Consider the following 22,192-nt stretch of genomic DNA (forward strand, 5'->3'; position numbering starts at 1 on the left):
AATAATAATAATAATAATAATAATAATAATAATAATAATAATAATAATAATAATAATGATAATAATAATAATGACAATAATAATAATAATTAGTAGTAGTAGTAGTAGTAGTAGTAGTAGTAGTAGTATGATTATTAATATTCTTATCATTATTATTATGATCATCACCACCGCCGTCATCATCATCATCATCATCATCATCATCATCATCATTTTTAGTATTATTATGGGTATTAATGCTATCGTCATCATTATTATTCGGAGGGGTCGTAGTGGTGGTGGTGGTGGTGGTGGTGGTGTTATGATGCTGATGACTATGATGATGATGATGAAGATGATGATGATGATGATGATGATGATTTCTTTAAGATTATGACGCATACAGCATCACATTAGCTAGAAGACGCTGTCGAAACTATTCACTTCAAACAATATGTCAAAAGGCTTTTAGCATTAAGAAAAAAGAGGGGGTGAGGGTGGAGGAGGTGGAGAAAGAAAGAGAGAACAGAATGAGGGAAGGCAATTCCTCATTCAGTCCAACGATTAGTAAGTCTGTATGACATAATGCAAATGAAGACATGTAGATAAGAGGGAGTGGGTGGAAGAGGAGGAGGACGAAGAGAAGGAGGAGGAAGCGAGAGAGCGATGGAGTATGGGTGAGTTGTTTGCTGTCAAAATTTCTAATTAGAGATTTATCTCACAATAAATGAGATAATTTTAGTTTTATTCTATGAATCTATGTATCTATGTATCTATGTATCTATCTATCTATCTATCTATCTATCTATCTTTTGTCTGTCTGTCTGTCTATCTATCTATCTATCTATCTATCTATCTATCTACCTACCTATCTATCTATCTGTATTCAATCTATCTATCTATCTATCAATCTATATATATATATATATGTCTGCTTTTATATATATGTGTATATGTGTGTGTGTGTGTGTGTGTATATATATACATATAAATTTATATGTATATAATTACATGCATATATGTATATAAATGTGTATATGTGTGGACATATACATACATATACATATATATATATAGAGAGAGAGAGAGAGTTAGACATACATATCATCATCATCATCATCATGACTGTTATGAGCCTCAATATAAAGTTTTTCTTTTTTTTTTCCCCTAGTTTCTTGAATTCTTTGTTTCTCCCTTTCTGCAGATGAGAATGTCGAATATTATCAAGAACATATCAAAATATTCAGTCGTAGATATTTCAAATCAGCCATAGATTTGGTTCTTTTCACTAAAATATACTTTCGCTTGAATATCAACTAGTTATGATTATAATGTCAGCAAGACCACAATCCAATACCAGAAACAAGTAAAATGTAAGATATTCAAACATAACAAAACATGTACAATCCTTTAATTGGACCCAACCAAATAGGCCCCCACATCTAATGGAAAAAATTGGTTTGATTTATATTAAATCTAAATTGATCTCCTTTTATATTAGTTTTAAATTTTGGCACAAGGTCCACAATTTTAGGGGAGGAGTAAGTTGATTACATTGACCCCAGTTTTCAAATGGTACTTAATTTATTGACCCCTGAAAGGATGAAAGTAAAATCAGCCTTGGTGGAATTTGAACTCAGAACAGAAGGGTGGATTAAACGTCACTTAGCTTTTTTCCTGGAATGTGCTTGGGGAGGGGAGCCAGTCGATTAGATCGACTCCAGTGTGCAGCTAGTACTTAATTTATCGACCTTGAAAGGATGAATGTAAAGTCAACCTTGGTGGAATTTGAACTCAGAATGTAAAGAGAGATGAAATACCGCTTAGTATTTCGCTAGGCATGCTAACGTTTCTGCCTGCTTGTCGCCTTATATTTTCTTTTATATTAACTCGAATATAATGTTGTCTTATTATAACATGAAAATAATTTTGAATATTAATAAAGAAAAAAAGAATATGCATTTTCATAATAACTCAGAAAAAGTAAATAATCTTGTTTATATTAATCTAAAAAGAAGCTTATTCTATATTAACTAACATGAATAAATTTAAATATAAAAAAAACTGGCTAGCTCTATACTAACTGAAGAAGAGAATTTTTGACCTATATTAAATCAAAAAGTGGCTAGCTCAGTATCAACTACTAAACAGCCTTGCTGATGTCAGCACAAAATGATGTTTAAAATATCATAATTAAAAAAAAGCCTACATCATTAGCTCAGAAAAGGCTTGGCTCTAAAGAACTTAAGCAGAAGCTTGCTCTATAGCCATGCTTCTTAACCCTTTCATTACCAACCCAGCTGAAACCAGCTGGGTGGGGTAAGACCAGGTGGCCACACCAGGTTTCATTGTCTGTTTTGCCATACTTTCTATGGCTGGATACCCTTTTTAATTCTAGTCACTTTACAAGGTATACTGGGTGCTTTTTACATGGCCCCAGCTCCAGTACTCTCTCTCTCTCCCTCTCTCAATATATATCATCATCATCATCATTTAACATCCGCTTTCCATGCTAGCATGGATTAGATGATTTGACTGAAGACTGGCAAACCAGATGGCTACACCAGACTCCAGTCTGATCTGGCAGTTTCTACAGCTGGATGCCCTTTCTAACGCCAACCACTCCAAGTGTGTAATGGGTGCTTTTTACGTGCCACTGGCACAAGGGCCAGTCAGGCGGTACTGGCAACGGCCACACTCAAAATGGTGTTTTTTACGTGCCACCTGCACAGGAGTCAGCCAATGTTTTGTTCACATGCCACCGGCATAAGTGCCAGTAAGGTGAAGCTGGAAAAGATCACGCTCAAATGGTACTTTTTACATGCCACCGGCACGGGAGCAAGGCCGCTGCTCTGGCGGTGATCCTGCTCAGATGGTGCTGTTAGCGCTCCACTGGCACGTGTGTCAGTCATCGAATTTGGTTCACACTTGAAATAATGAGGGTAGAAATTGATATTCATCAATTAAATCCAGTGGCTTAGCATATTTAAAAAATCCGAAGATTAAAATTATATTACATACAAAGTGGACTCCTAATATGCTAAAGATAGACCTCAAATCATTTTACCACGAATGTAAAAATGAGCAAAACAAATGAAAATATAGGAAATAAAAAGACGTGAACATTCTGTGTCCAGTTCTGGAAATTGCGTTTTGTAAGCAACAGACTACGTTGATGAATTTGCAGATATTTACATTCATAAATATTAACAGGCGAAACCATTGGTATGTAGGTAATCATGTTTTATTTCGTATATTTTCATTTGTCTTTCTCATTTTTACATTCTAGCGTTTTGCTGAAATTTTTTCTTGAGAACACACACTTCGTGGTAAGGCTATTTGACATCTATCTTTAGCATATTAGGTGTCCACTTTGGTGGTCATTCCTCTTAACTTGTATGTATATATATATATATATATATATATATATATATATATATATATATATATATATATATATATATATTTATACATATATATATATATATATATATATATATATATATATATATATATATATATATATATATATATATATATATATATATATATATATATATATATATATATATATATATATATATATATATATATATTTATATATATATAAATATGAATATATATATATATTAAAAAAAATTTTTTTTTTTAAAGTTTCAGCTTAGAGCTGCGACCATGCTGATGCACCACCGTGTTGCTACACTGTTATTACAGGGAACCTCTTACAATATGTGGCACTTGGTGAAGAATGGCGTTTGATTTAGCAACCCTCATTTGCACCTCCTGCCGCGAGGTAGGTTCATCTGGGACTCTTGATAGGAAGAGGTCCAGCTTTGATTTAAAAACCCCTACATTTACTTTGTGCAGATTCCTCAGGCTCTTTGGGAGAATATTAAAAATCTGTGGGCCCCTGAATCCCAAACTGTTGCAGTAACTGGTCCTGAAGCGCAATGGCATTGCTGGGATCTTTGGCACTATGCAGTGTCGTCCCGTTCTGGCATTGGTGTAGCTTTCAATGCCAAAATTTGGCCCAATTCCTTCCAGGATCTTCCAGATGTATATTACTGCATACCTCTCCCACCTTCTCTCCAGGGAGTAGAGTCTTAGCTGTTTCAGCCTTTCCCAGTAGCTGAGCAGTTGCAAAGAGACGATCTTCTTTGTGAATCTCGTCTGGATTGCCTCAAGGTCTGCTGTTAATTTCAGACTGGTGGGTGACCACAGCTGTGAGCAGTAATCCAGGCAGCTGAGCACGAATGTCCTCCAGAGGATCATCATGGTTTCCTTATCTCTGGTTCTGAATGTTCTCAGGATCCATCCAGCCAATCTTCTGCACTTTGTTGCCATCCTGGTAATGTGCACTTGGAAAGAGGTATCATCACTCATGTCGATACCCAGGTCTCTCACTGATTTAGGCTCTGGGATTGAAATTCCCTGCGGACCAGTGTACTCTGTAAGTTTCATATTCAGTTTTGGATGTTGGTAGCGCAGGGCTTGGAATTTTGCAGCATTAAACTGCATATTATTGTCCTCAGCCCATCTGTAAACTGAGTCCAATTCCTGCTGCAGGTGTGCAACATCACTGGAGTTCTGTATTTTCTGTATATATATATATATATATATATATATATATATATATATATATATATATATATATATATATATATATATATATATATATATATATTCATATATGTTGTATATAAATATAAGCAACTGTGTGATGCTACGTAAAAGCATCCAGCACACTCTGCAAAGTGGTTGGCGTTAAGAAGGGCATCCAGTAGTAGAAACCATGCCAAGTCAGACTGGAATCATGGGCAGCCCTCCAGCTTGCCAGCTCTGGTCACACCATCCGATCCATGCCAGCATGGACAACAGACTTTAAATGATAGTGATGATGACTATGTTATTGTAAATGCTTTGATTTGGCTCTATGCGACTTAACGTCATTCATCCAATCACTCATATGTACACACACATATATATATATATATATATATATATATATTTGCCATGACAGATCGCTAACCACTACACACATTTTTTTTCTCTCCTTGTTTCTCTCCTGTTTTCCTCTCATTTTTTGTCTCCTTGTTTCTTTCTGTGGAAGAGCGTAGACTCAAAATGTTAAAGACTTTTTCAATTCCTGAGCGTTATACTAATACATCTGTTTGTTTTCTACACCACCTCTCTTTGTTGTCTGTTGTTTTTTTTTTGTGATTTCCCCCTATATATATATATATATATATATATATATATATATATATATATATATATATATATATATATATATATATATATATATATATATATATATATATATATATATATTTATACATATATACACATACATGTTTGTAGACATAATGTTAATATTGTAACAGGGTGTCAGAAAATAAATCTAAAGTTCTATTATATGTTATATTATGAGACAAAGCACAATCAATCTATCAGTAATTCAAACGTTTATTTGACTCCAGAAGAATGAAACCCAACATTGACTTCAGTGAAATTTCAACTCAAAGACAAGAATCCAGAAATTATACCACAAGGCTATTCATGTAAAACTTTAACAACTGCACCATACCACCATCTTCAAACTTCTTAAACTTCGTGGTTCGTACTTAGAAGATGATAGTTCTGAGAATATCATTCTATTTCATTACATCATTTAAACATTACCCTTGAAGCTTTACATATAAGTAAATATCTTTATGGACATAATATATTCTCTGACTAAGTTACTTACTAAAGGACATATGTGAAATGCCAAAATATGAGTGCATTCACCTGCTTGCTTCTCTCTTCAAATAACTAAACATTAATTGAATACATGTATAATTCATGAAGATCTCAATTGAAATTTCATTTACATCATTATTTATACTTGTGCATCGTCAACAATATATTAGAGAAATTCTTATACATTTGTGAATGACATTCAGTCTGGTGCAGTATAACAATCTTTTTTAAAACATTCTCTTTAGCATTTAAAATATGCAGCCATATCTGCATGGCTATGAGGTTAAGTATTTTGCTCCCCAATCATGTCTTTGTGAAGGAAGCATCTTAACAGCAGAGTCTGTCTGCATCGCAACTTGGTCAAGTGCGTTCTGCAAACATTCTTGGGCGGATCAAAATCTTGGTATTAGATTTGGTAGAAAATTGAAGAAGCTTGTCAGAGCTTTTATTGTTTATATCTTTTACTTGCTCCAGTCATGGGGCTGTGGCCATACTACAGCATCACTTTGAAGTGTTTAATCAAACAAATTGACTCCTGTATTTTAATTTTCTTTGGGATCTGTACTTATTCTTTTGGTCCCCTTTTTTTTTTTTTTTTTTTTGCTGAACTGCTTGGTCACAGGAATGTAAACAAACCAACATCAGTTGTCAAGCAATGACAGGATCAAATACAGTCTCAAACACACACACACAAACATAAACACACCCCCAAACACACATGCACAAATACACCCACATGCACATGCACACACACACAAATGCACACACACATACATACATACATAAGCATACAAACACAGACACACACACACACATCTATGACAGGTTCTTTTTAATTTCCATCTACTAAATCCACTCACAAGGCTCTAGTCATCACAATGTCTTGCAAACAACTTGCACATGCAAGTGCTACTAGTCGAGAACTCCGCATACTAGAAGCCAGCAAGTGTATGGGGGTCATCAGGAGAGAATGCACTCCATTTCAGGGCCTACCTCTCGACGGCATCAATACACCCCCCCCCCTTCACTAATATGAGGCCCTGCTTGCTAGATGAACTGGTTACTAAAAAAAAAGCTCAATATTTCTCTAGCCACCACTCATCGTCTCTTTTAACCAAATCCAGTGGCTAGCCTTCTCCACTGTATTTTGGATATCACTCATGGTGGTATTTACCTTACCATGAGTTAGCCCTAACGATAACAACAGTCACCTCACACTGTGTCCAACAAACCCTCTACATCCAACTTTGATTAGAAAATGCTCCGCTTTCCAGCCTGCACATGTATGACAGGTTTTTTTTTTATTTCCATCTACTAAATCCATTCACAAGGCTCTAATCATCACAAGGTTATAATAGAAGGCACTTGACTAAGATGCCATGCAGTTGAACTGAACATAAAGACCATGTGATTGAGAAGCAAACGTTTTACCCCACAGCCATGCCTTCTCTAATACAGAATTCTTGATACAATCACAATATTTTGAAGAAAATTTTTCTTAAATTGAAAATTATTATCTAAAATGTATCAAGAAAAAACAGAATGACATGAACCTTTTGGAATGGAGTTATTATGCATTTTCACTGTTTGCAGCTTTTCATGTGCATTTGAAAACACTGATTATAAGAGCTTGATGCAGTACTTAAACTTCCTTCCAAATGGTTCGAGTTATTTTGTGTTTTAAAGATATATTTTATAGAATTAATAAGTTTTAAGTTAAGACAATCTTTCTTTATATGATTTGTAAATGCGTGTGTGTGTGTGTGTGTGCGTGCATGTGTGTTCATGTTGTGTGTTGTATTTCCTTGATGCTTGCTCGTTTGTAAACAATGGTTTTTTTGGCAGCGTAATTTGTGTGTTTACTGTTCTCTACACACAACATATCACGGCTGTTTGTTGTTCAGTAGACTGGGAGATAATTACCTAATTCGGAAATAAGCTGAAGTTAGTGACTGGAAGGAGATCTGTCCATAAAAAAACTTCTGTCCAAACATACTATGCAAGCATTGAAAAGCAGAAACCAAAACAATGATAGAAATGATGATTCACCACTAGATAAAGCCAAGGCATATATGAAGGGGTCTTGGAAAAGTTACTGGCTTTGGTTAATAGAAAATACAGGAGGATTGGTTAATTATGCTTTTATTCAACATATTCCACTCTCAGATTCACACACTTATTGCAGCAGTCCTCCAGTTTTTCTTAGTCCTGTAACGGAACTCAGAAGGTTGGGCCTCCAAGCAAGCCTTTTGGTGATACCCTTAAAGCTCGGAACTTTTCACCCCACCTCCACCCCATATTGACTATTACAGCTGCAAGGGTGACTGTGTGGCAAGATGTCTATTTTCTGGACATATAGGTTAGGATTCAGTCCCACTGTGTGGTACCTTGGGCCAGAGTCTTCTACTATAAACTTGGGCCGACCAAAGCCTTATGAGTGGATTTGGTAGATGGAAACTGAAAGAAGCCCATTGCATATATGTATATATATATATATATATATATATATATATATATATATATATATATATCATCATCATCTTACTTGATATATATATATATCATCATCATCTTACTTGGCTTGCCGGGTCTTCTCACGCACAGCACATTTCCAAAGGTCTCGGTCAGTAGTAATCGCCTCGGTGAGGCCCAATGTACGAAGGTCTTGCCTCACCACCTCAGCCCAGGTCTTCCTGGGCCTACCTCTTCCACGGGTTCCCTCAACTGTTAGGGTGTGGCACTTTTCTCGCAGCTATCCTCCTCCATTCTCACCACATGTCCATACCAGCGCAATCGTCTCTCTTGCACGCCACAACTGATGCTTCTAATGTTCAGCTTTTCTCTCAAGATACTTACACTCTGACGGGTATTCACATTGACATTACACATCCAACGGAGCATACTGGCTTCATTCCTTGCGAGCTTACGTATGTCCTCAGCAGTTACAGCCCATGGTTCACTGCCATGTAGCATGGTTGTTCGTACACATGCGTCATACAGTCTGCCTTTTACTCTGAGTGAGAGTCCCTTTGTCGCCAGCAGGGGTAAGAGCTCTCTAAACTTTGCCGAGGCTATTCTTATTCTAGCAGCTACACTTTCAGCGCACCCACCCCCACTACTAACTTGGTCGCCCAGATAGCGGAAGCTATCGACTACCTCTAGTTTTTCACCCTGGAATGAGATAGAAGTTGTGTCCTGTTTGTTTACAGTCTTTATTGCACCTGAACATCTGCCACAAACAAAAACTAACTTGCTAGTTAACCTGCCTTTGATGTTGCTGCACCTCTTATGTGTCCATAGCTTGCACCGGGTACATCTTATAGAGTTACTACCTACTCCTTTTCTACATACTGAGCAGGGCCATCTACCTGAAGGGGTTTGTGTTTTATCTACCTTCCTACTTATTAGGATTTTGGTTTTAGCTAGGTTGACTCTAAGGCCCTTCAATTCTAGACCTTGCTTCCACACCTGAAACTTCTCCTCTAGTTCTGATAGTGACTCCGCAATTAGGGCAAGGTCATCAGCATAGAGGAGCTCCCAGGGGCAACCTGTCTTGAACTCCTCTGTGATTGCCTGAGGACTATGATAAATAAGAGGGGGCTGAGGACGGAACCTTGGTGGACCCCTACCTCTACCCGGAATTCATTGCTGTACACATTTCCAACCCTCACCTTACTGGCAGCATCTCTGTACATGGCTCTCACAGCTCTCACTAACCATTCTTCTATCCCAAGTTTCCTCATTGACCACCAGATAAGGGATCGGGGGACCCTGTCAAAGGCTTTCTCCATGTCAACGAAAGCCAGGTACAGAGGTTTATCCTTAGCTAGGTATTTCTCCTGCAACTGTCTCACTAGAAATAAGGCATCAGTAGTGCTTTTACCTGGCACAAACCCAAACTGCATCTCATCTAAATTGATTCGCTCCCTAATTAGTTGGGCTATGACCCTCTCTGTAACTTTCATAACCTGATCTAACAGCTTGATGCCTCTGTAATTATTTGTATATATATATATATATATATGTATATATATATATATATATATATATATATATATATATATATATATATATATATATATATATATATATATATATATGTATGTATGTATGTGTGTGTTTATGATTGTGTGTCTCTGTTTGTCCCCCCGACATCGTTTGGCAACCAATGTTGGTGTGTTTACATCCCCATAACTTAGCGGTTTGACAAAAGAGAACGATTACAAAGAATAATTTCTGGGATCGATTTGCTCGACTAAAAGGTGATGCTCCAGCATGACCATAGTCAAATGACTGAAACGTGTAAAAGAGAGAGATTTATTTTATTATAAATGCAAAACAACACCATGGAGGAATCGATGTATGCTTAAATAATAAACCATGATAAAAGAACTGCGATATGGCAAGAGATTACTGTATATCCATATGTGTGTGTGTCTCTGTGTCCTTGTTTGTCTCACACCCCCACTTGACAACTGGTGTTGGTGTGTTTACATCTGCATAGTTTAGTGATTCAGCAAAAGAAACCAATAGAATAAATAACAGGCTTAAAAAACAAGCCAACTAAAACCCTTCTAGGTAGTACCCCAGCATGGCCATAGTCAAACGTCTGATAGAAGTAAATGAATCTGCACCTCTTTATAAATTCATACAACTTTAATATTCATAACTTCAACATGGCATTGTTCCCTCTTGAAAAATAATAGATGGGCATTTATTGGAAATTTTTAGCTGCTAAATCAGAAGAACAAGTGACTCAATAAAAGCAATCTCTGCTTATGGCAGTTAGTATGCCATCAATACTCATACTTCTGGATTGAGTTTTTTTTTTAATATTCTCTTTTGTTTTACCCATTGTATTATAATATCAGTATTACATTTTACCCCCACCCACACTGGCACTATCGTTTTCGATATCACTGATATGGTCGTTAGCATAACCACTGTCAGTACTGCTAACTCTATACATAACATAAAAGCAAATTATATACATTATGTGTGTGTGTGTGTGTGTGTGTGTGTGTGTGTGTAAGTGTAGGACCAGTAATTCAAGCTTTTATTGAAACTTGTTAACTGATTACATCAAAATATAATTTTTTTTCTCTAATTTTTTTTTTCTTTTTTGGTTTGTTTTCTTTATCTCTTAGTAGAGTATCACATAGTAAAATAAGAAAGGATGTAATTAAACGATCTAAATCAAACATAAATAATTTGTTGAAAAGTAATATATAAAAAAAACCAAAACAATAATAATAATAATAATGATAATAATAACAGTGACATCAACGAGAATAATATCAATAATAATAATAATAAATAATAATAATAATGATGATAATAATGATAATGATAATAATATTAATAATAATAATAATAATAATAATAATAATAATAATAATAATAATTTATAATAATAATAATGATGATAATAATAATAATAGCTTTGATAGTGTTTGTTGTGCTTCTGCTTTTTTTGTGTAGGAGGGGGAAGAGAGACTTCTTTTTACATGAATGAATGAATGAATGAGAGTTTCTTTCAAATGTTGTTGTTGCCACTACTGCTACTGCTGCTGCTGCTGCTGCTGTTGTTGTTGTTATTGTGGTGCCAACAGTGGAAAAGACATCTACCCCATTGTCCACCACCACCACCACCACAATCACCATTTCTGCAATCATCACTAACGCTTATTTTGATCTTATCACACACACACACCCTTCTCCACCAACAAATGCTATCGTAATGCTTATCTCTATTTTAAATTAATTTATTCTGTATCATTTTTAAGATATTGTCTATCATCCTCTTCATCCTCTTTATCCTCTTCATCATTATCATCATTCGTGCATTCATGCATGCATGCTTTTGTCTAATTCTATTTGTTTCTATAAATTTTGCCATTGTTGTAGTAATTGCCACTGCTATCATAATAATCGTCGTTGTCGTCATCGTTGTCATTATCATCAACATAAATTATGTACACTTGTATTGTTATCTTATAATTATTGTCATCATTATTTTTGTCATAACTGCAGTTACATTTTCCGCCCACGAGGACAAGCACTGCCATCATGACAACGACAATCAAAATAATGACAGCCATAATAACAATGATAATATTAACTGTAACAATAATGATAATAATAATAATAATAATGATAATGATAATAATAATAATAATAATAATAATAATAATAATAATAATAATAATAATAATAATAATGATGATGATGATGATGATGATATAATAATAATGATGATGATGATGATGATGATGATGATGATATAATAATAATGATGATGATGATAATAAGGATGATGATGATACTAATAATAATAATAATAATAATAATAATAATAATAATAATAATAATAATAATAATGATAATAATAATAATAATAACAGCAGCAACAACAATAAGGATAACAAGGTTAACGACAATAGTAATAATAATAATAATAATAATCATAATAATAATAATAATAATAATAATAATAATAATAATAATAATAATAATAATAATAATAATAATAATAATAATAATAATAATAATAATAATGATAATGATAATAATAATAATAATAATAATCATAATAATAATAATAATAATAATAATAATAATAATAATAATCATAATAATAATAATAATAATAATAATAATAATAATAATAATAATAATATGTATTTTTAGATGCATATAAAGCAAAGCTGGCAAGTGTCAGCTTTACTGTTTCAAAGTAATCATTTTAGTCTTGACTCCCATTAATTTCTTAATTATCCTTACTCTCTGATGTCTGGCCTTAATATGTTACTTAATAGCTTCCCTTGATCCAATCTACCCTGACTACCATTCATACAATACACACCAACGTCATTTTCTTTCTTCTACTTTCACTTTCACTTTCTCTTTCACTTCTATATCTGTATTAAACTCTTACACTAATGATATGATATTACGTAAGCATATCATCATAAAACCATTCACCTAATGCATTAGATTAGCCGTGTTCATATGATGTGCAACAGAGGGTGTGATATTGCATAAAGCACTGTGGACAATTCTGCAAGGCCTGCCTGCCGCATTGCTTAATGGATGGTAGACAATCTTATATGGTTTGCTAATCATTTCAATGGAAACTAACAATAAAATGCTCCTTGCGAAATTTCTTTCTGATAATAGCTGCACTTTTATTGAGGATGATTGAATTTCATATGGATAAGGTACATCACTCTTCTTGCTTCAACCTAAACTTGTAATTAATGCATCTATCTAATTATAAAATGGATAATAGGCCAAGCAACTTCATTCATTATATCGTTCTAACCTCTACATATAAAAACAAATTAGTGTTTTTGAAGTCGTTAATGAAGCTTAGCACCAGGTCAATTTCTGATCAAGTAGGCTCATAACCTATAGTATTCCATCCTGGACCATTCCAATGATCTTTTTTCTTTCTGGAATAATCTATTTAAAATTACGGTTTCCAAAGATTAATTCCAATTATAAGAATATATGGTGTGATTTGGAAGAAATTTGGCAGCAGTTTTTTTTTTTTTTTTGTAGATCAAGTGACAACAGACAGTGACTCAAGCTCATGTGAAAGTTTTTGAAATAAAAGACCCATGTTGTGATGTTTTGTAAACAAGATTCCTGCATCTTTTATCTTTTATTTGTTTCAGTCATTAAACTGTTACCATGCTGGGGCACCACTTTGAAGAATTTTAGTTGATTTTATCATCCACGGTATTTATTATCTTTTTGTGAAGCTTGATATTTATTCTATCGGTCTCTTTTACCAAACTGCTAAGTTCCAGGGACATAAATACAGCAACACTGGTTGTCAAGTAATGGTAATGACAAACACATGCACAAAGACATACACACACACACACACACACACACACACACACTCACACACACAAACACACACACATGCAAAGACACACATATTCAGATTCAGCATAAAAAATTACACCAATATACCAAATTTGAAAATTTTTCCATAATTTTAGAATTTCCAAATATGTACTAGCGAACACAAAATGATACTATTTCTCTCGTGAGGCCAGTTCCATAGAGGGATATCTTCCATTCTTTCACTACAATATGCTTTCTTTTTTTCTGTTGCAGTGTAATCCAAAATATATTCTAATTGAACAGACCAAGGCATGAAAGTTTTTCAGTTATGATAGTTTCAGAAAGAGCATGTAGGAGTATTTCTTTAATAAATTTTACCTTTGTTCTAGTAATTCCCCCCACCCACATCATCATCACCAACACTGCCATCATCATCATTTTCATCTTTTTCATCATCACCACCACCATCACTGACATTTTAAATTCATTACCACCACCACCATTATCATCCTCTTCCTCCTCCTCATCATCATCGGTAGTAGTAGCATTATCATTACCCCTACCATTACTACCACCTCAACAGCAACCACAACCACCCCAATCATCATTGTTGTCATCATTGATTGAACCCATGGCCACATGGTCAAGAAGCAAGCTTTTTATCCACACAACCACGATCGCACCTAAATTCGTGAATTCAAATTTTATCCATGATACAAGAGCCATTGTAGAATGTCCTTGAGAATTACAAAACTTTCAGATTACTCCATCTTACTTGATGCACAGAAATAAGTTATGCAAACATTTCTCCTTTAGGTGTGTAGTCATATGATAGCCATTTGTTCGGTGTGGCCCTCTGGCACATCATTTTTTGTTGAAACCTCTAACCCATGGTAGCATGGAAAATGGATGTTAAATGATGATCAAAATGAGAATTCACATGTGTGTCTATATCTGTATTTATGTTTATGTTATGTCATCTTAAGGTAAGGGTAAAGACCCCCTTCAGTCATGAATGACCATGGAATTACCTCTAGAAAGTTCCCCTCTTAGGCACAAGTCTGGTTAAGGCTGTTTGCGAAAAACTAGCAGTCTCCCATGATTATTTCTTTAATTTGATTCTCTGGCATCAGATAACGGGAACGTGATGAAGTTAGTTTACATGTTGTAAAGTAGACTTGCATAAAATCAAATAAAAGATAATTAATTGTAATATAAATATACGTGAGTATAGGTATTTATTTACAATACTGATACATGAAGATCTCAGTAATCCGAGATTACTCTAATCGCCAAAAGTAAGTGCTTTCTCCCAGATGTTGTCCTATGACTTATGTGTATGTGAGCTGGTAAATGTCTGTGATTATGTCCCATAGGTTAACGATGAAAAAAAAATATAAAATTGTTAAAATATGGACTGGATTTCGCAACTAAGAAAAATAATAAGGACTGAGATCAATATATAAAAAAAGGGGTAAAGACCCCCTTCGGTCATGAATGACCATGATGGGATTTCACCTAGAACATTAACCCTCTGAGGCACAAGTTCAGGCAAGGGTTTTTATGGAAGACCAGCAGTTACCCATGCATATCAGTCTCTCCTCTCCATACCACCGATGTTATCCAATAGAAAGGCAAAGGCCGATACAGCTTGGTATCAGCGATGTCACAGCTCATTTCTACAGCTGATTGAACTGGAGTAATGTGAAATAAAGTGTCTTGCTGAAGAAAACAACATACAGCCCAGTCCAGGAATCGAAATCACTACCTCATGATTGTTAGGCTAATTCTCTAACCACTGAGCCAAGCCATAAATTACTGACTAAAACCCTTAAAGGTGGTGCTCCAAAACAGCTACAATCTAATGAGTGAAAGTGAAAGTGAAAGTCTATTGAAATTGTAATTACTCAAGATCTCTTGCTACTCAACTTCATTACATTATATAATCACAGTAAAGAGAGATAGTAATAGGAAATAAAAGGTCTTGCTCAAGAGTATAACACACAGCCCTGTCCAGGAATAAAACTCATTACCTCAGGATTGGGAGCTATGCACCTTCACTATGTCACCTTATACCTCATAATTTAGCAGTTTGACAACTACAAACTGGTAAATCAAACATCACATTTAAATAAACACTGCGGTCAAAAAAGATAGACTAAAACTTTTGAAGGTGCCACCCTAACATGGTTATCATTCAATGACTAAAACCTATGAAATTAAAAGCTTAAAAACCAAAAGAAAAAAGAATGAAAAATGTAATAATGGAACACTATATTTACAAAACTACAAATTCTGGCATGAATAAAATTAACAAAATAGCAATTATTGTAATTTCAGTTGATGTATTACAAGAATAACCATCAAGATGAACATTTCTGTGACATTTTTATTGTCAAGTGGGAGTAACAAATTTCTGAATATTTTCAATTAAATTTATGATGAATACTAATCATGAACATTTACTGGCTGGAAAGTAATTACAAATGGCAGATTGAAATGTTATCTTCTTTCAATTGTCTGGAATTTTCTCAGGTACTATTCATAAATAAATTCATATGTATGTATATATATATATATATATATATATATATATATATATATATATATATATATACATACATACATACATATATATATACATTCATACATACATATATATATTTAATTAGAAGTTGTGTTAACTTCATGAAGGGAAGGAAATACTGGTATTTTTGAGGAATTAATTCCCTTAAAATAATAGGTATATATATATATATATATATATATATATATATATATGAATTGACAGAATGAGATAAAAAAGATCCAAGGCTGTGAATAGTTTACAGAACATTTATAAAGAGAAGGTCTTACAGCTGTTTCCGGGATAATTTATATATCCCTTCATCAGAGATAGTGCGAGAAAATGTTTAAGTAATAATTATTATAGAGAAGATATGAAATACAGAGGGAAGTGAAGGAATGAAAATAAAAGTGAGATGCATAAGGATAATGTATTTGCAGTTCCATTTTGAGCAGAATGGTGTATATATAAGTTTCCTGTACCTTTTTGACACCAATACCTCTCATACTCTCGACATATTTATATATATAGTTTATATTCATTTAAAAGAAGAAAATGGAAATTGAGAAGTTAATAATTGGTTATTATTAACAGCAAATTGGTCATCTTCACTTACAGCCGTTTCTTTTGATACTCAATAAACATCAAATTTGCAATTATGTGACATGAGCATAATGTCATCAGAAGGAAAAAAATGTACCTTTGGATGCTCTATGTGTGCTTGTGAATTCACTTCTGCAGTCTGCTAAAATTAATTCACAAGCATATATATATATATATATATATATATATGGCTACATACAAGCACAGGTTTTGCTATGTGATAAGAACCGTGCTTCCCAACCTCGTGGTTCTGGGTTCAGTCCCAAAGACTTATCAGTAGATTTGGTAGATGGAAGCTGAAAGAAGGTTGTCATGTATATATAGACACACACACACACACACACACACACACACACACACACTCACATATGTATATATGTGTATATGTATGTGCATTTGTGCCGTGTGTAAACATTCATCAGGGATCTTTTCATGGACCCACTTAAATGTGGCCCTATTGCTCCCCCCCCTTCCTCTACCATTTTTACTGCTTTTACTTCACTCCTACGCTTACTGGTTAAACTATGATCAGCATCAGTGCTTAGCAAATTTGCAGAAATAAGTTTGGGCATTCTAAATACCTTCACGTACATTCAAATCGAGATAAAACAGTTATAGGAAGTACATTTCCTGTGTGGTAGTGTGGTGGATATCTATATTTTGTAGTTTTATGAAACTTGTGTCTAGTAAGAAATAAATACATGTTCATACACATATATCTAAATATGTACATATATCTACTAAATACAGACTAACACATACATATACACAACCACACGCATGTGGTCATACACACAGACTCACATACTGCACACATATATGAATAAACAAACTCCAACATGTAGAAAATAACCCAAAGATTTCAAGTGTGTAACAACTTTATTTTCTTCAACAAATTACATTATTTAATCTCATATATTCTTACTTGTAATATTGTTGAGTATATGTCATGATTTATGTTTTCTTATAATTTAATTCAGCTTAATTCTGGTTTTATTTTCGTGTTTTTATTTGTTGTTGTTCTTAAGCAAAATAGTATTTCACAGAAGGTCACTCGGTTAGGTTTAGAATGATAATCTGTTTTGCTTTGTATTAGATGTTTCACAGGTGACATTTTAACCCATGTTCACCCAAATCGAGCTGTTAAAACATACAACAGTAAATGTAATTGAGAAATACTTATTTTTTATCATTCTTTTATTGTTTCAGTCATTGAAATGTGGCCATGCTGAGGCATCACCTTAAATGGTTTAAGTCAGAAGAATCAGTCCCAGTACTTGTGATTTCTTTTTTCATCTGCTAATTTTTTTTATCATGGCACTCATGCCAGTGGAGCGCTAACAGCACCATCTGAGCAGGTTTACTGCCAGAGCAGCTGTCTGGCTTCCGTGCCAGTGGCACATAAAAAGCACCATTTGAGCAAGGTCGTTGTCAGTGCCGCTGGACTGACTCTTATGCAGGTGGCACATAAAAAATACCATTTGAGCATGGCCGTTGCCAGTACTGCCAGACTGGCCCTTGTGCTGGTGGCACATAAAAGCACCCACTACACTCTCGGATTGGTTGGTGTTAGGAAGGGCATCCAGCTGTAGAAACCTTGCCAGATCAGATTGGCGCCTAGTGCAGCCTTCTGGTTCGCCAGTCCTCAGTCAAATCGTCCAACCCATGCTAGCATGGAAAGCTGACGTTAAATGATGATGATGATGATGATGATGATGATGATGATGATGATGATCTCTATTTTACCAAATCACAAACACAAAGTTACAGGGACATAAACAAACCAGCACCTGTTATGAAGTGGAGGGGAGGTGACAAACATAGATACAAAGATGAACACACACACATACATAAAACAGGCTCCACACAGTTTCCAACAACCAAATTCATTCAGAAGGCATTGGTTGACGCAGAGTTATAGCAGAAGACTCATGGTCAGGTTACTGCACTGTGAGATTGAACCTGAGACCACAAGGTTTCAAAGTAAGCTTTTTAACTATGCAATTACAGTCTGCTACCTATTTCTGAAGTTCCAACAATACCATTATACAATGATGAAAGAGAAGAGATTCCTCAAACTCCATCTATTCTCTTCATTAAATCTATTCAGTCCAAATTGCAATATATATTTACTGCACGTCCAATAAATTCTCTGAAATAGTTAGCTCAGCCATCTTAAGTTATATGAATGATTTTACAGTCACTCCCATGTTTCTTGTAGAGGCACATGGGTTAGTGGTTAGAGTAGAGGATTTGTGGTCAAGGGACCCCAAAAGGATGAAAAGCAAAGTCGGCCTCAGTAGAATTTGAACTAATAATAATAATAATAATAATAATAATAATAATAGTAATAATAATAATAATAATAAAACCACTTTTCCGTGCATGCATGGAAAAGTGAGAATTTGTCGGGGAAGATTTTCTACAGTCAGATGCTCTTCCTGTCTCTAACCATAATAATATTTTCCCATGGCCAGGCATGATTTTTGCAGAAGACTAGAAATTAACAACCATCCTTGTATGTCAATGCAGACACACACACACACACACCAACATGCTTCTTTCAGTTTCTGTCTATCAAACCCATTCATAAGGCTTTGATTGGCCCATGTCTATAATACAAGACACTCAAGATGCTGTGCTGTGAGACTGAACCCAAGACCACAATACCAGAATGCAAGAAGCCAGATCCCTAACCACAAAGCCACATTGATCCTTGGGTGTCTTTAGTGAACTTCAGTTTCTTGTATGCTTTTAGATCACATCTCACATTTATAGATAACTTAGATAACTTCCTGCCCTGTCTTTGGTCGACCCGAGGCTATAGTAGAAGACATTTGCCCAAGGTACCACGCAGTGGGACTGAACCCTGAACCATGTGGTTGGTAAGCAAGCTACTTACCACACGGCTACTCCTTGACTAAAATGCAAAAACAAAACAAAAGAAACTTTACTTTTCATCACCTCAGGGTCAATCGAGGGTCAATATCAGTATCATGCTGAAAGGTAAAGTTGACCTCAGCAGAATTTGAACTCAGAATGTAGTGGCAGACGAAATACTGCAAAGCCTTTCACCTGGTGTGCTAAAGTTTCTTATTTCCATACTGCAAACAAGGGGCTACACACAGAGGGGACAAACAAGGACAGAAAAATGGATTAAGTTGATAATATCGACCCCCCAGTGCATGCGTAACTGGTACTTATTTAATCGACCCCGAAAGGATGAAAGGCAAAGTCAACCTCGGCGGAATTTGAACTCAGAACATAAAGACAGACGAAATACCACTAAGCAGTTCACCTGGCGTGCTAACATTTCTGCCAGCTCGCTCACCAACATGAAATTTCTGTCTCTCTCAATCTTTGGCATTCGATTGCAGTTGTCTCCAGCTGTAGCTACCTACCATTGTAACAGTTTCTGAGATGTTTCTTCATAATGGTTTTCATATACCATCATTTTGTTTCCTTTTCGGTTTCTGTAGGAAGTCTTACCTTATAATAATGTAAATGGGCTTTTGTAGGGAATGTCCCAACCAACCCCATTACCTCCTGTTGATCTGAGTTTAGTTGGTTGTTTCAGAATTATAAATTAACATTTATATTGGATTATGAACTCGTTTCATTTAAGTTGATTCTTCTCTAAGAATCATATTTACATCATATATCTATGATAATGTCATTAAAAAGAAGAATCACAAATATTTTAATTAGTGACAACAAACATCAAGTATACTTTGATTTCTTTTGATGGAAGCTTTTTGACTATTAGAGGAAGTGTAGATACATCTGAATCAGTCAATATATATATGTGTATATATATATATATATGTATTCCTTCTGTTATCAAAAGATAAAAGATAAAATTACTTCTACTGAAATTTGAAATTAAAATATTTTCCTTCAAAATTTTAGCAAATAGGAAGACGCTGTACCTGTTATCTGATGCTGGCTCTTTATGTTCTGAATTCTTCGCTGGTAGATTTAATCTATTGCCTTTTTAACACTGCTATCTAGTCCTTGAGTGTCTTGTTGCAAGTATTTGAACCATTTCTGGAGTTCCAGGATAGCTTATCCGCTTTACTCTCTCTATCGTGATTGTTCTTTTTATCTGGTGTCTTCTGCTTTTAGTAGGTTGAATATCAAGGATCCCTATTTGATAATTTTCTTTGCCATTTTTACACATTCACCATATGAGAGTTTAAGTCCAGTCCTTGATGTTATCAAACCAGTTTGTTCTAGGTCCTTGTCTTGTGCATTTGCCATTTATCTTTCGTTCTAGCAAAACATTTTAAATACCCAGGCGGCACTGGCAACAGCCATGCTCAAAATGGTGTTTTTTACGTGGCACCTGCACAGGAGCCAGTCCAGTAGCACTGTGCCACTGGCACAAGTACCAGTAAGGCGATGCTGGTAACGATCATACTCAAAGTGTGCTATTTACGTGCCACTGGCACAGAAGCCTATGATTTAATTCATGAAAATGATCCAATTTTCACAACGTTTTTACATGTAGACATACATTTTTATCCAGGTGCAAAACCTTTATTGTTGGATACAGAGGCAGTTTGGCACACACTGTATTGCTGTTTTTGCTGTTATTGTTGTTGCTTAACCTTATAACCAAAGATATTTCACCCATGACTATTGAAGTATTTTTGGTAGTTTCTTAGAGTAAATAATCTAATGTGTCTCTTCTTTATTTTAGAGATTAGAGAGTTAATTGTAGAATATAGTCTTTTATTTTCAGCATGGCAAGAGACCATATAGAGACCCTCTAATTAGTTCCTCCTACATTGTATTTATCGATTTTGCTGCCTAATTACAATTGGGTTTGGTGAGAGAAAAGGGATCTATCTTTTGTGCATGGGATCCATAAGATTATTGTCAAAATACAAAATCACAGATTTATAAGATAAGGATCTGATTTTCCAGGATTTAGCCATACATTATCTTCATATTAAACTTCTTCTTCTGTAGTCAGTCACACACACTCTATAATACAAAAGGAAAGACTCTAATTGATCAAATGAAAGGCTCTAATTATGCAAATGTTTTATGGCATTCTAATTGTTTCTTCAGAACATTCACTTAGTATTTGATTAATCATGTGAACAATGCCGGATTTCACAAGCAAGCTGTTTAATAATGTAAGTTGCTCAACAAGGCTTTCTTTGAAACTTTTTTCATGACTATTTGAAAAGAAGAAGGATGTTAAATCTCATCTGAAACAATAGGGAAAGAATTGTAGTACAATAATGAGAAACCCATTAAATAAGGAATTAATCATTGGTTGACCAAACCATGAATTTCACTGAGTAACCTTTATCAACTCAAAGACACATTCTGAAGACCAAATTAAAGAAATGATCATATATATAACAATTGGTAACTTCAGATGGAAATTTCTGTTTAATCATGACTTCTTAAATGATGAAAGTGTATTGGACT

At 34.6% G+C, this 22,192-nt stretch overlaps 1 long non-coding RNA gene across 2 annotated transcripts; it reads left to right on the forward strand.

Moving 5' to 3' along the window:
- Positions 1–431: 431 nt before the first annotated feature.
- On the forward strand, positions 432–18,861 carry LOC149136667 (uncharacterized). 2 transcript variants are annotated; one of them, XR_016240928.1, is made up of 4 exons: positions 432–656; positions 13,401–13,464; positions 13,852–13,928; positions 17,957–18,861. It is a non-coding gene; the product is annotated as an uncharacterized LOC149136667 (long non-coding RNA). The 2 variants fall into 2 exon arrangements; XR_016240927.1 differs by lacking the exon at positions 17,957–18,861 and having other exon boundaries at positions 13,852–15,857.
- The last annotated feature ends 3,331 nt before the right edge of the window (positions 18,862–22,192 follow it).

This window comes from Octopus bimaculoides, chromosome 3 (genome assembly GCF_046866305.1).
Source record: "Octopus bimaculoides isolate indiv1 chromosome 3, ASM4686630v1, whole genome shotgun sequence".
NCBI classification, from domain to species: domain Eukaryota; kingdom Metazoa; phylum Mollusca; class Cephalopoda; order Octopoda; family Octopodidae; genus Octopus; species Octopus bimaculoides.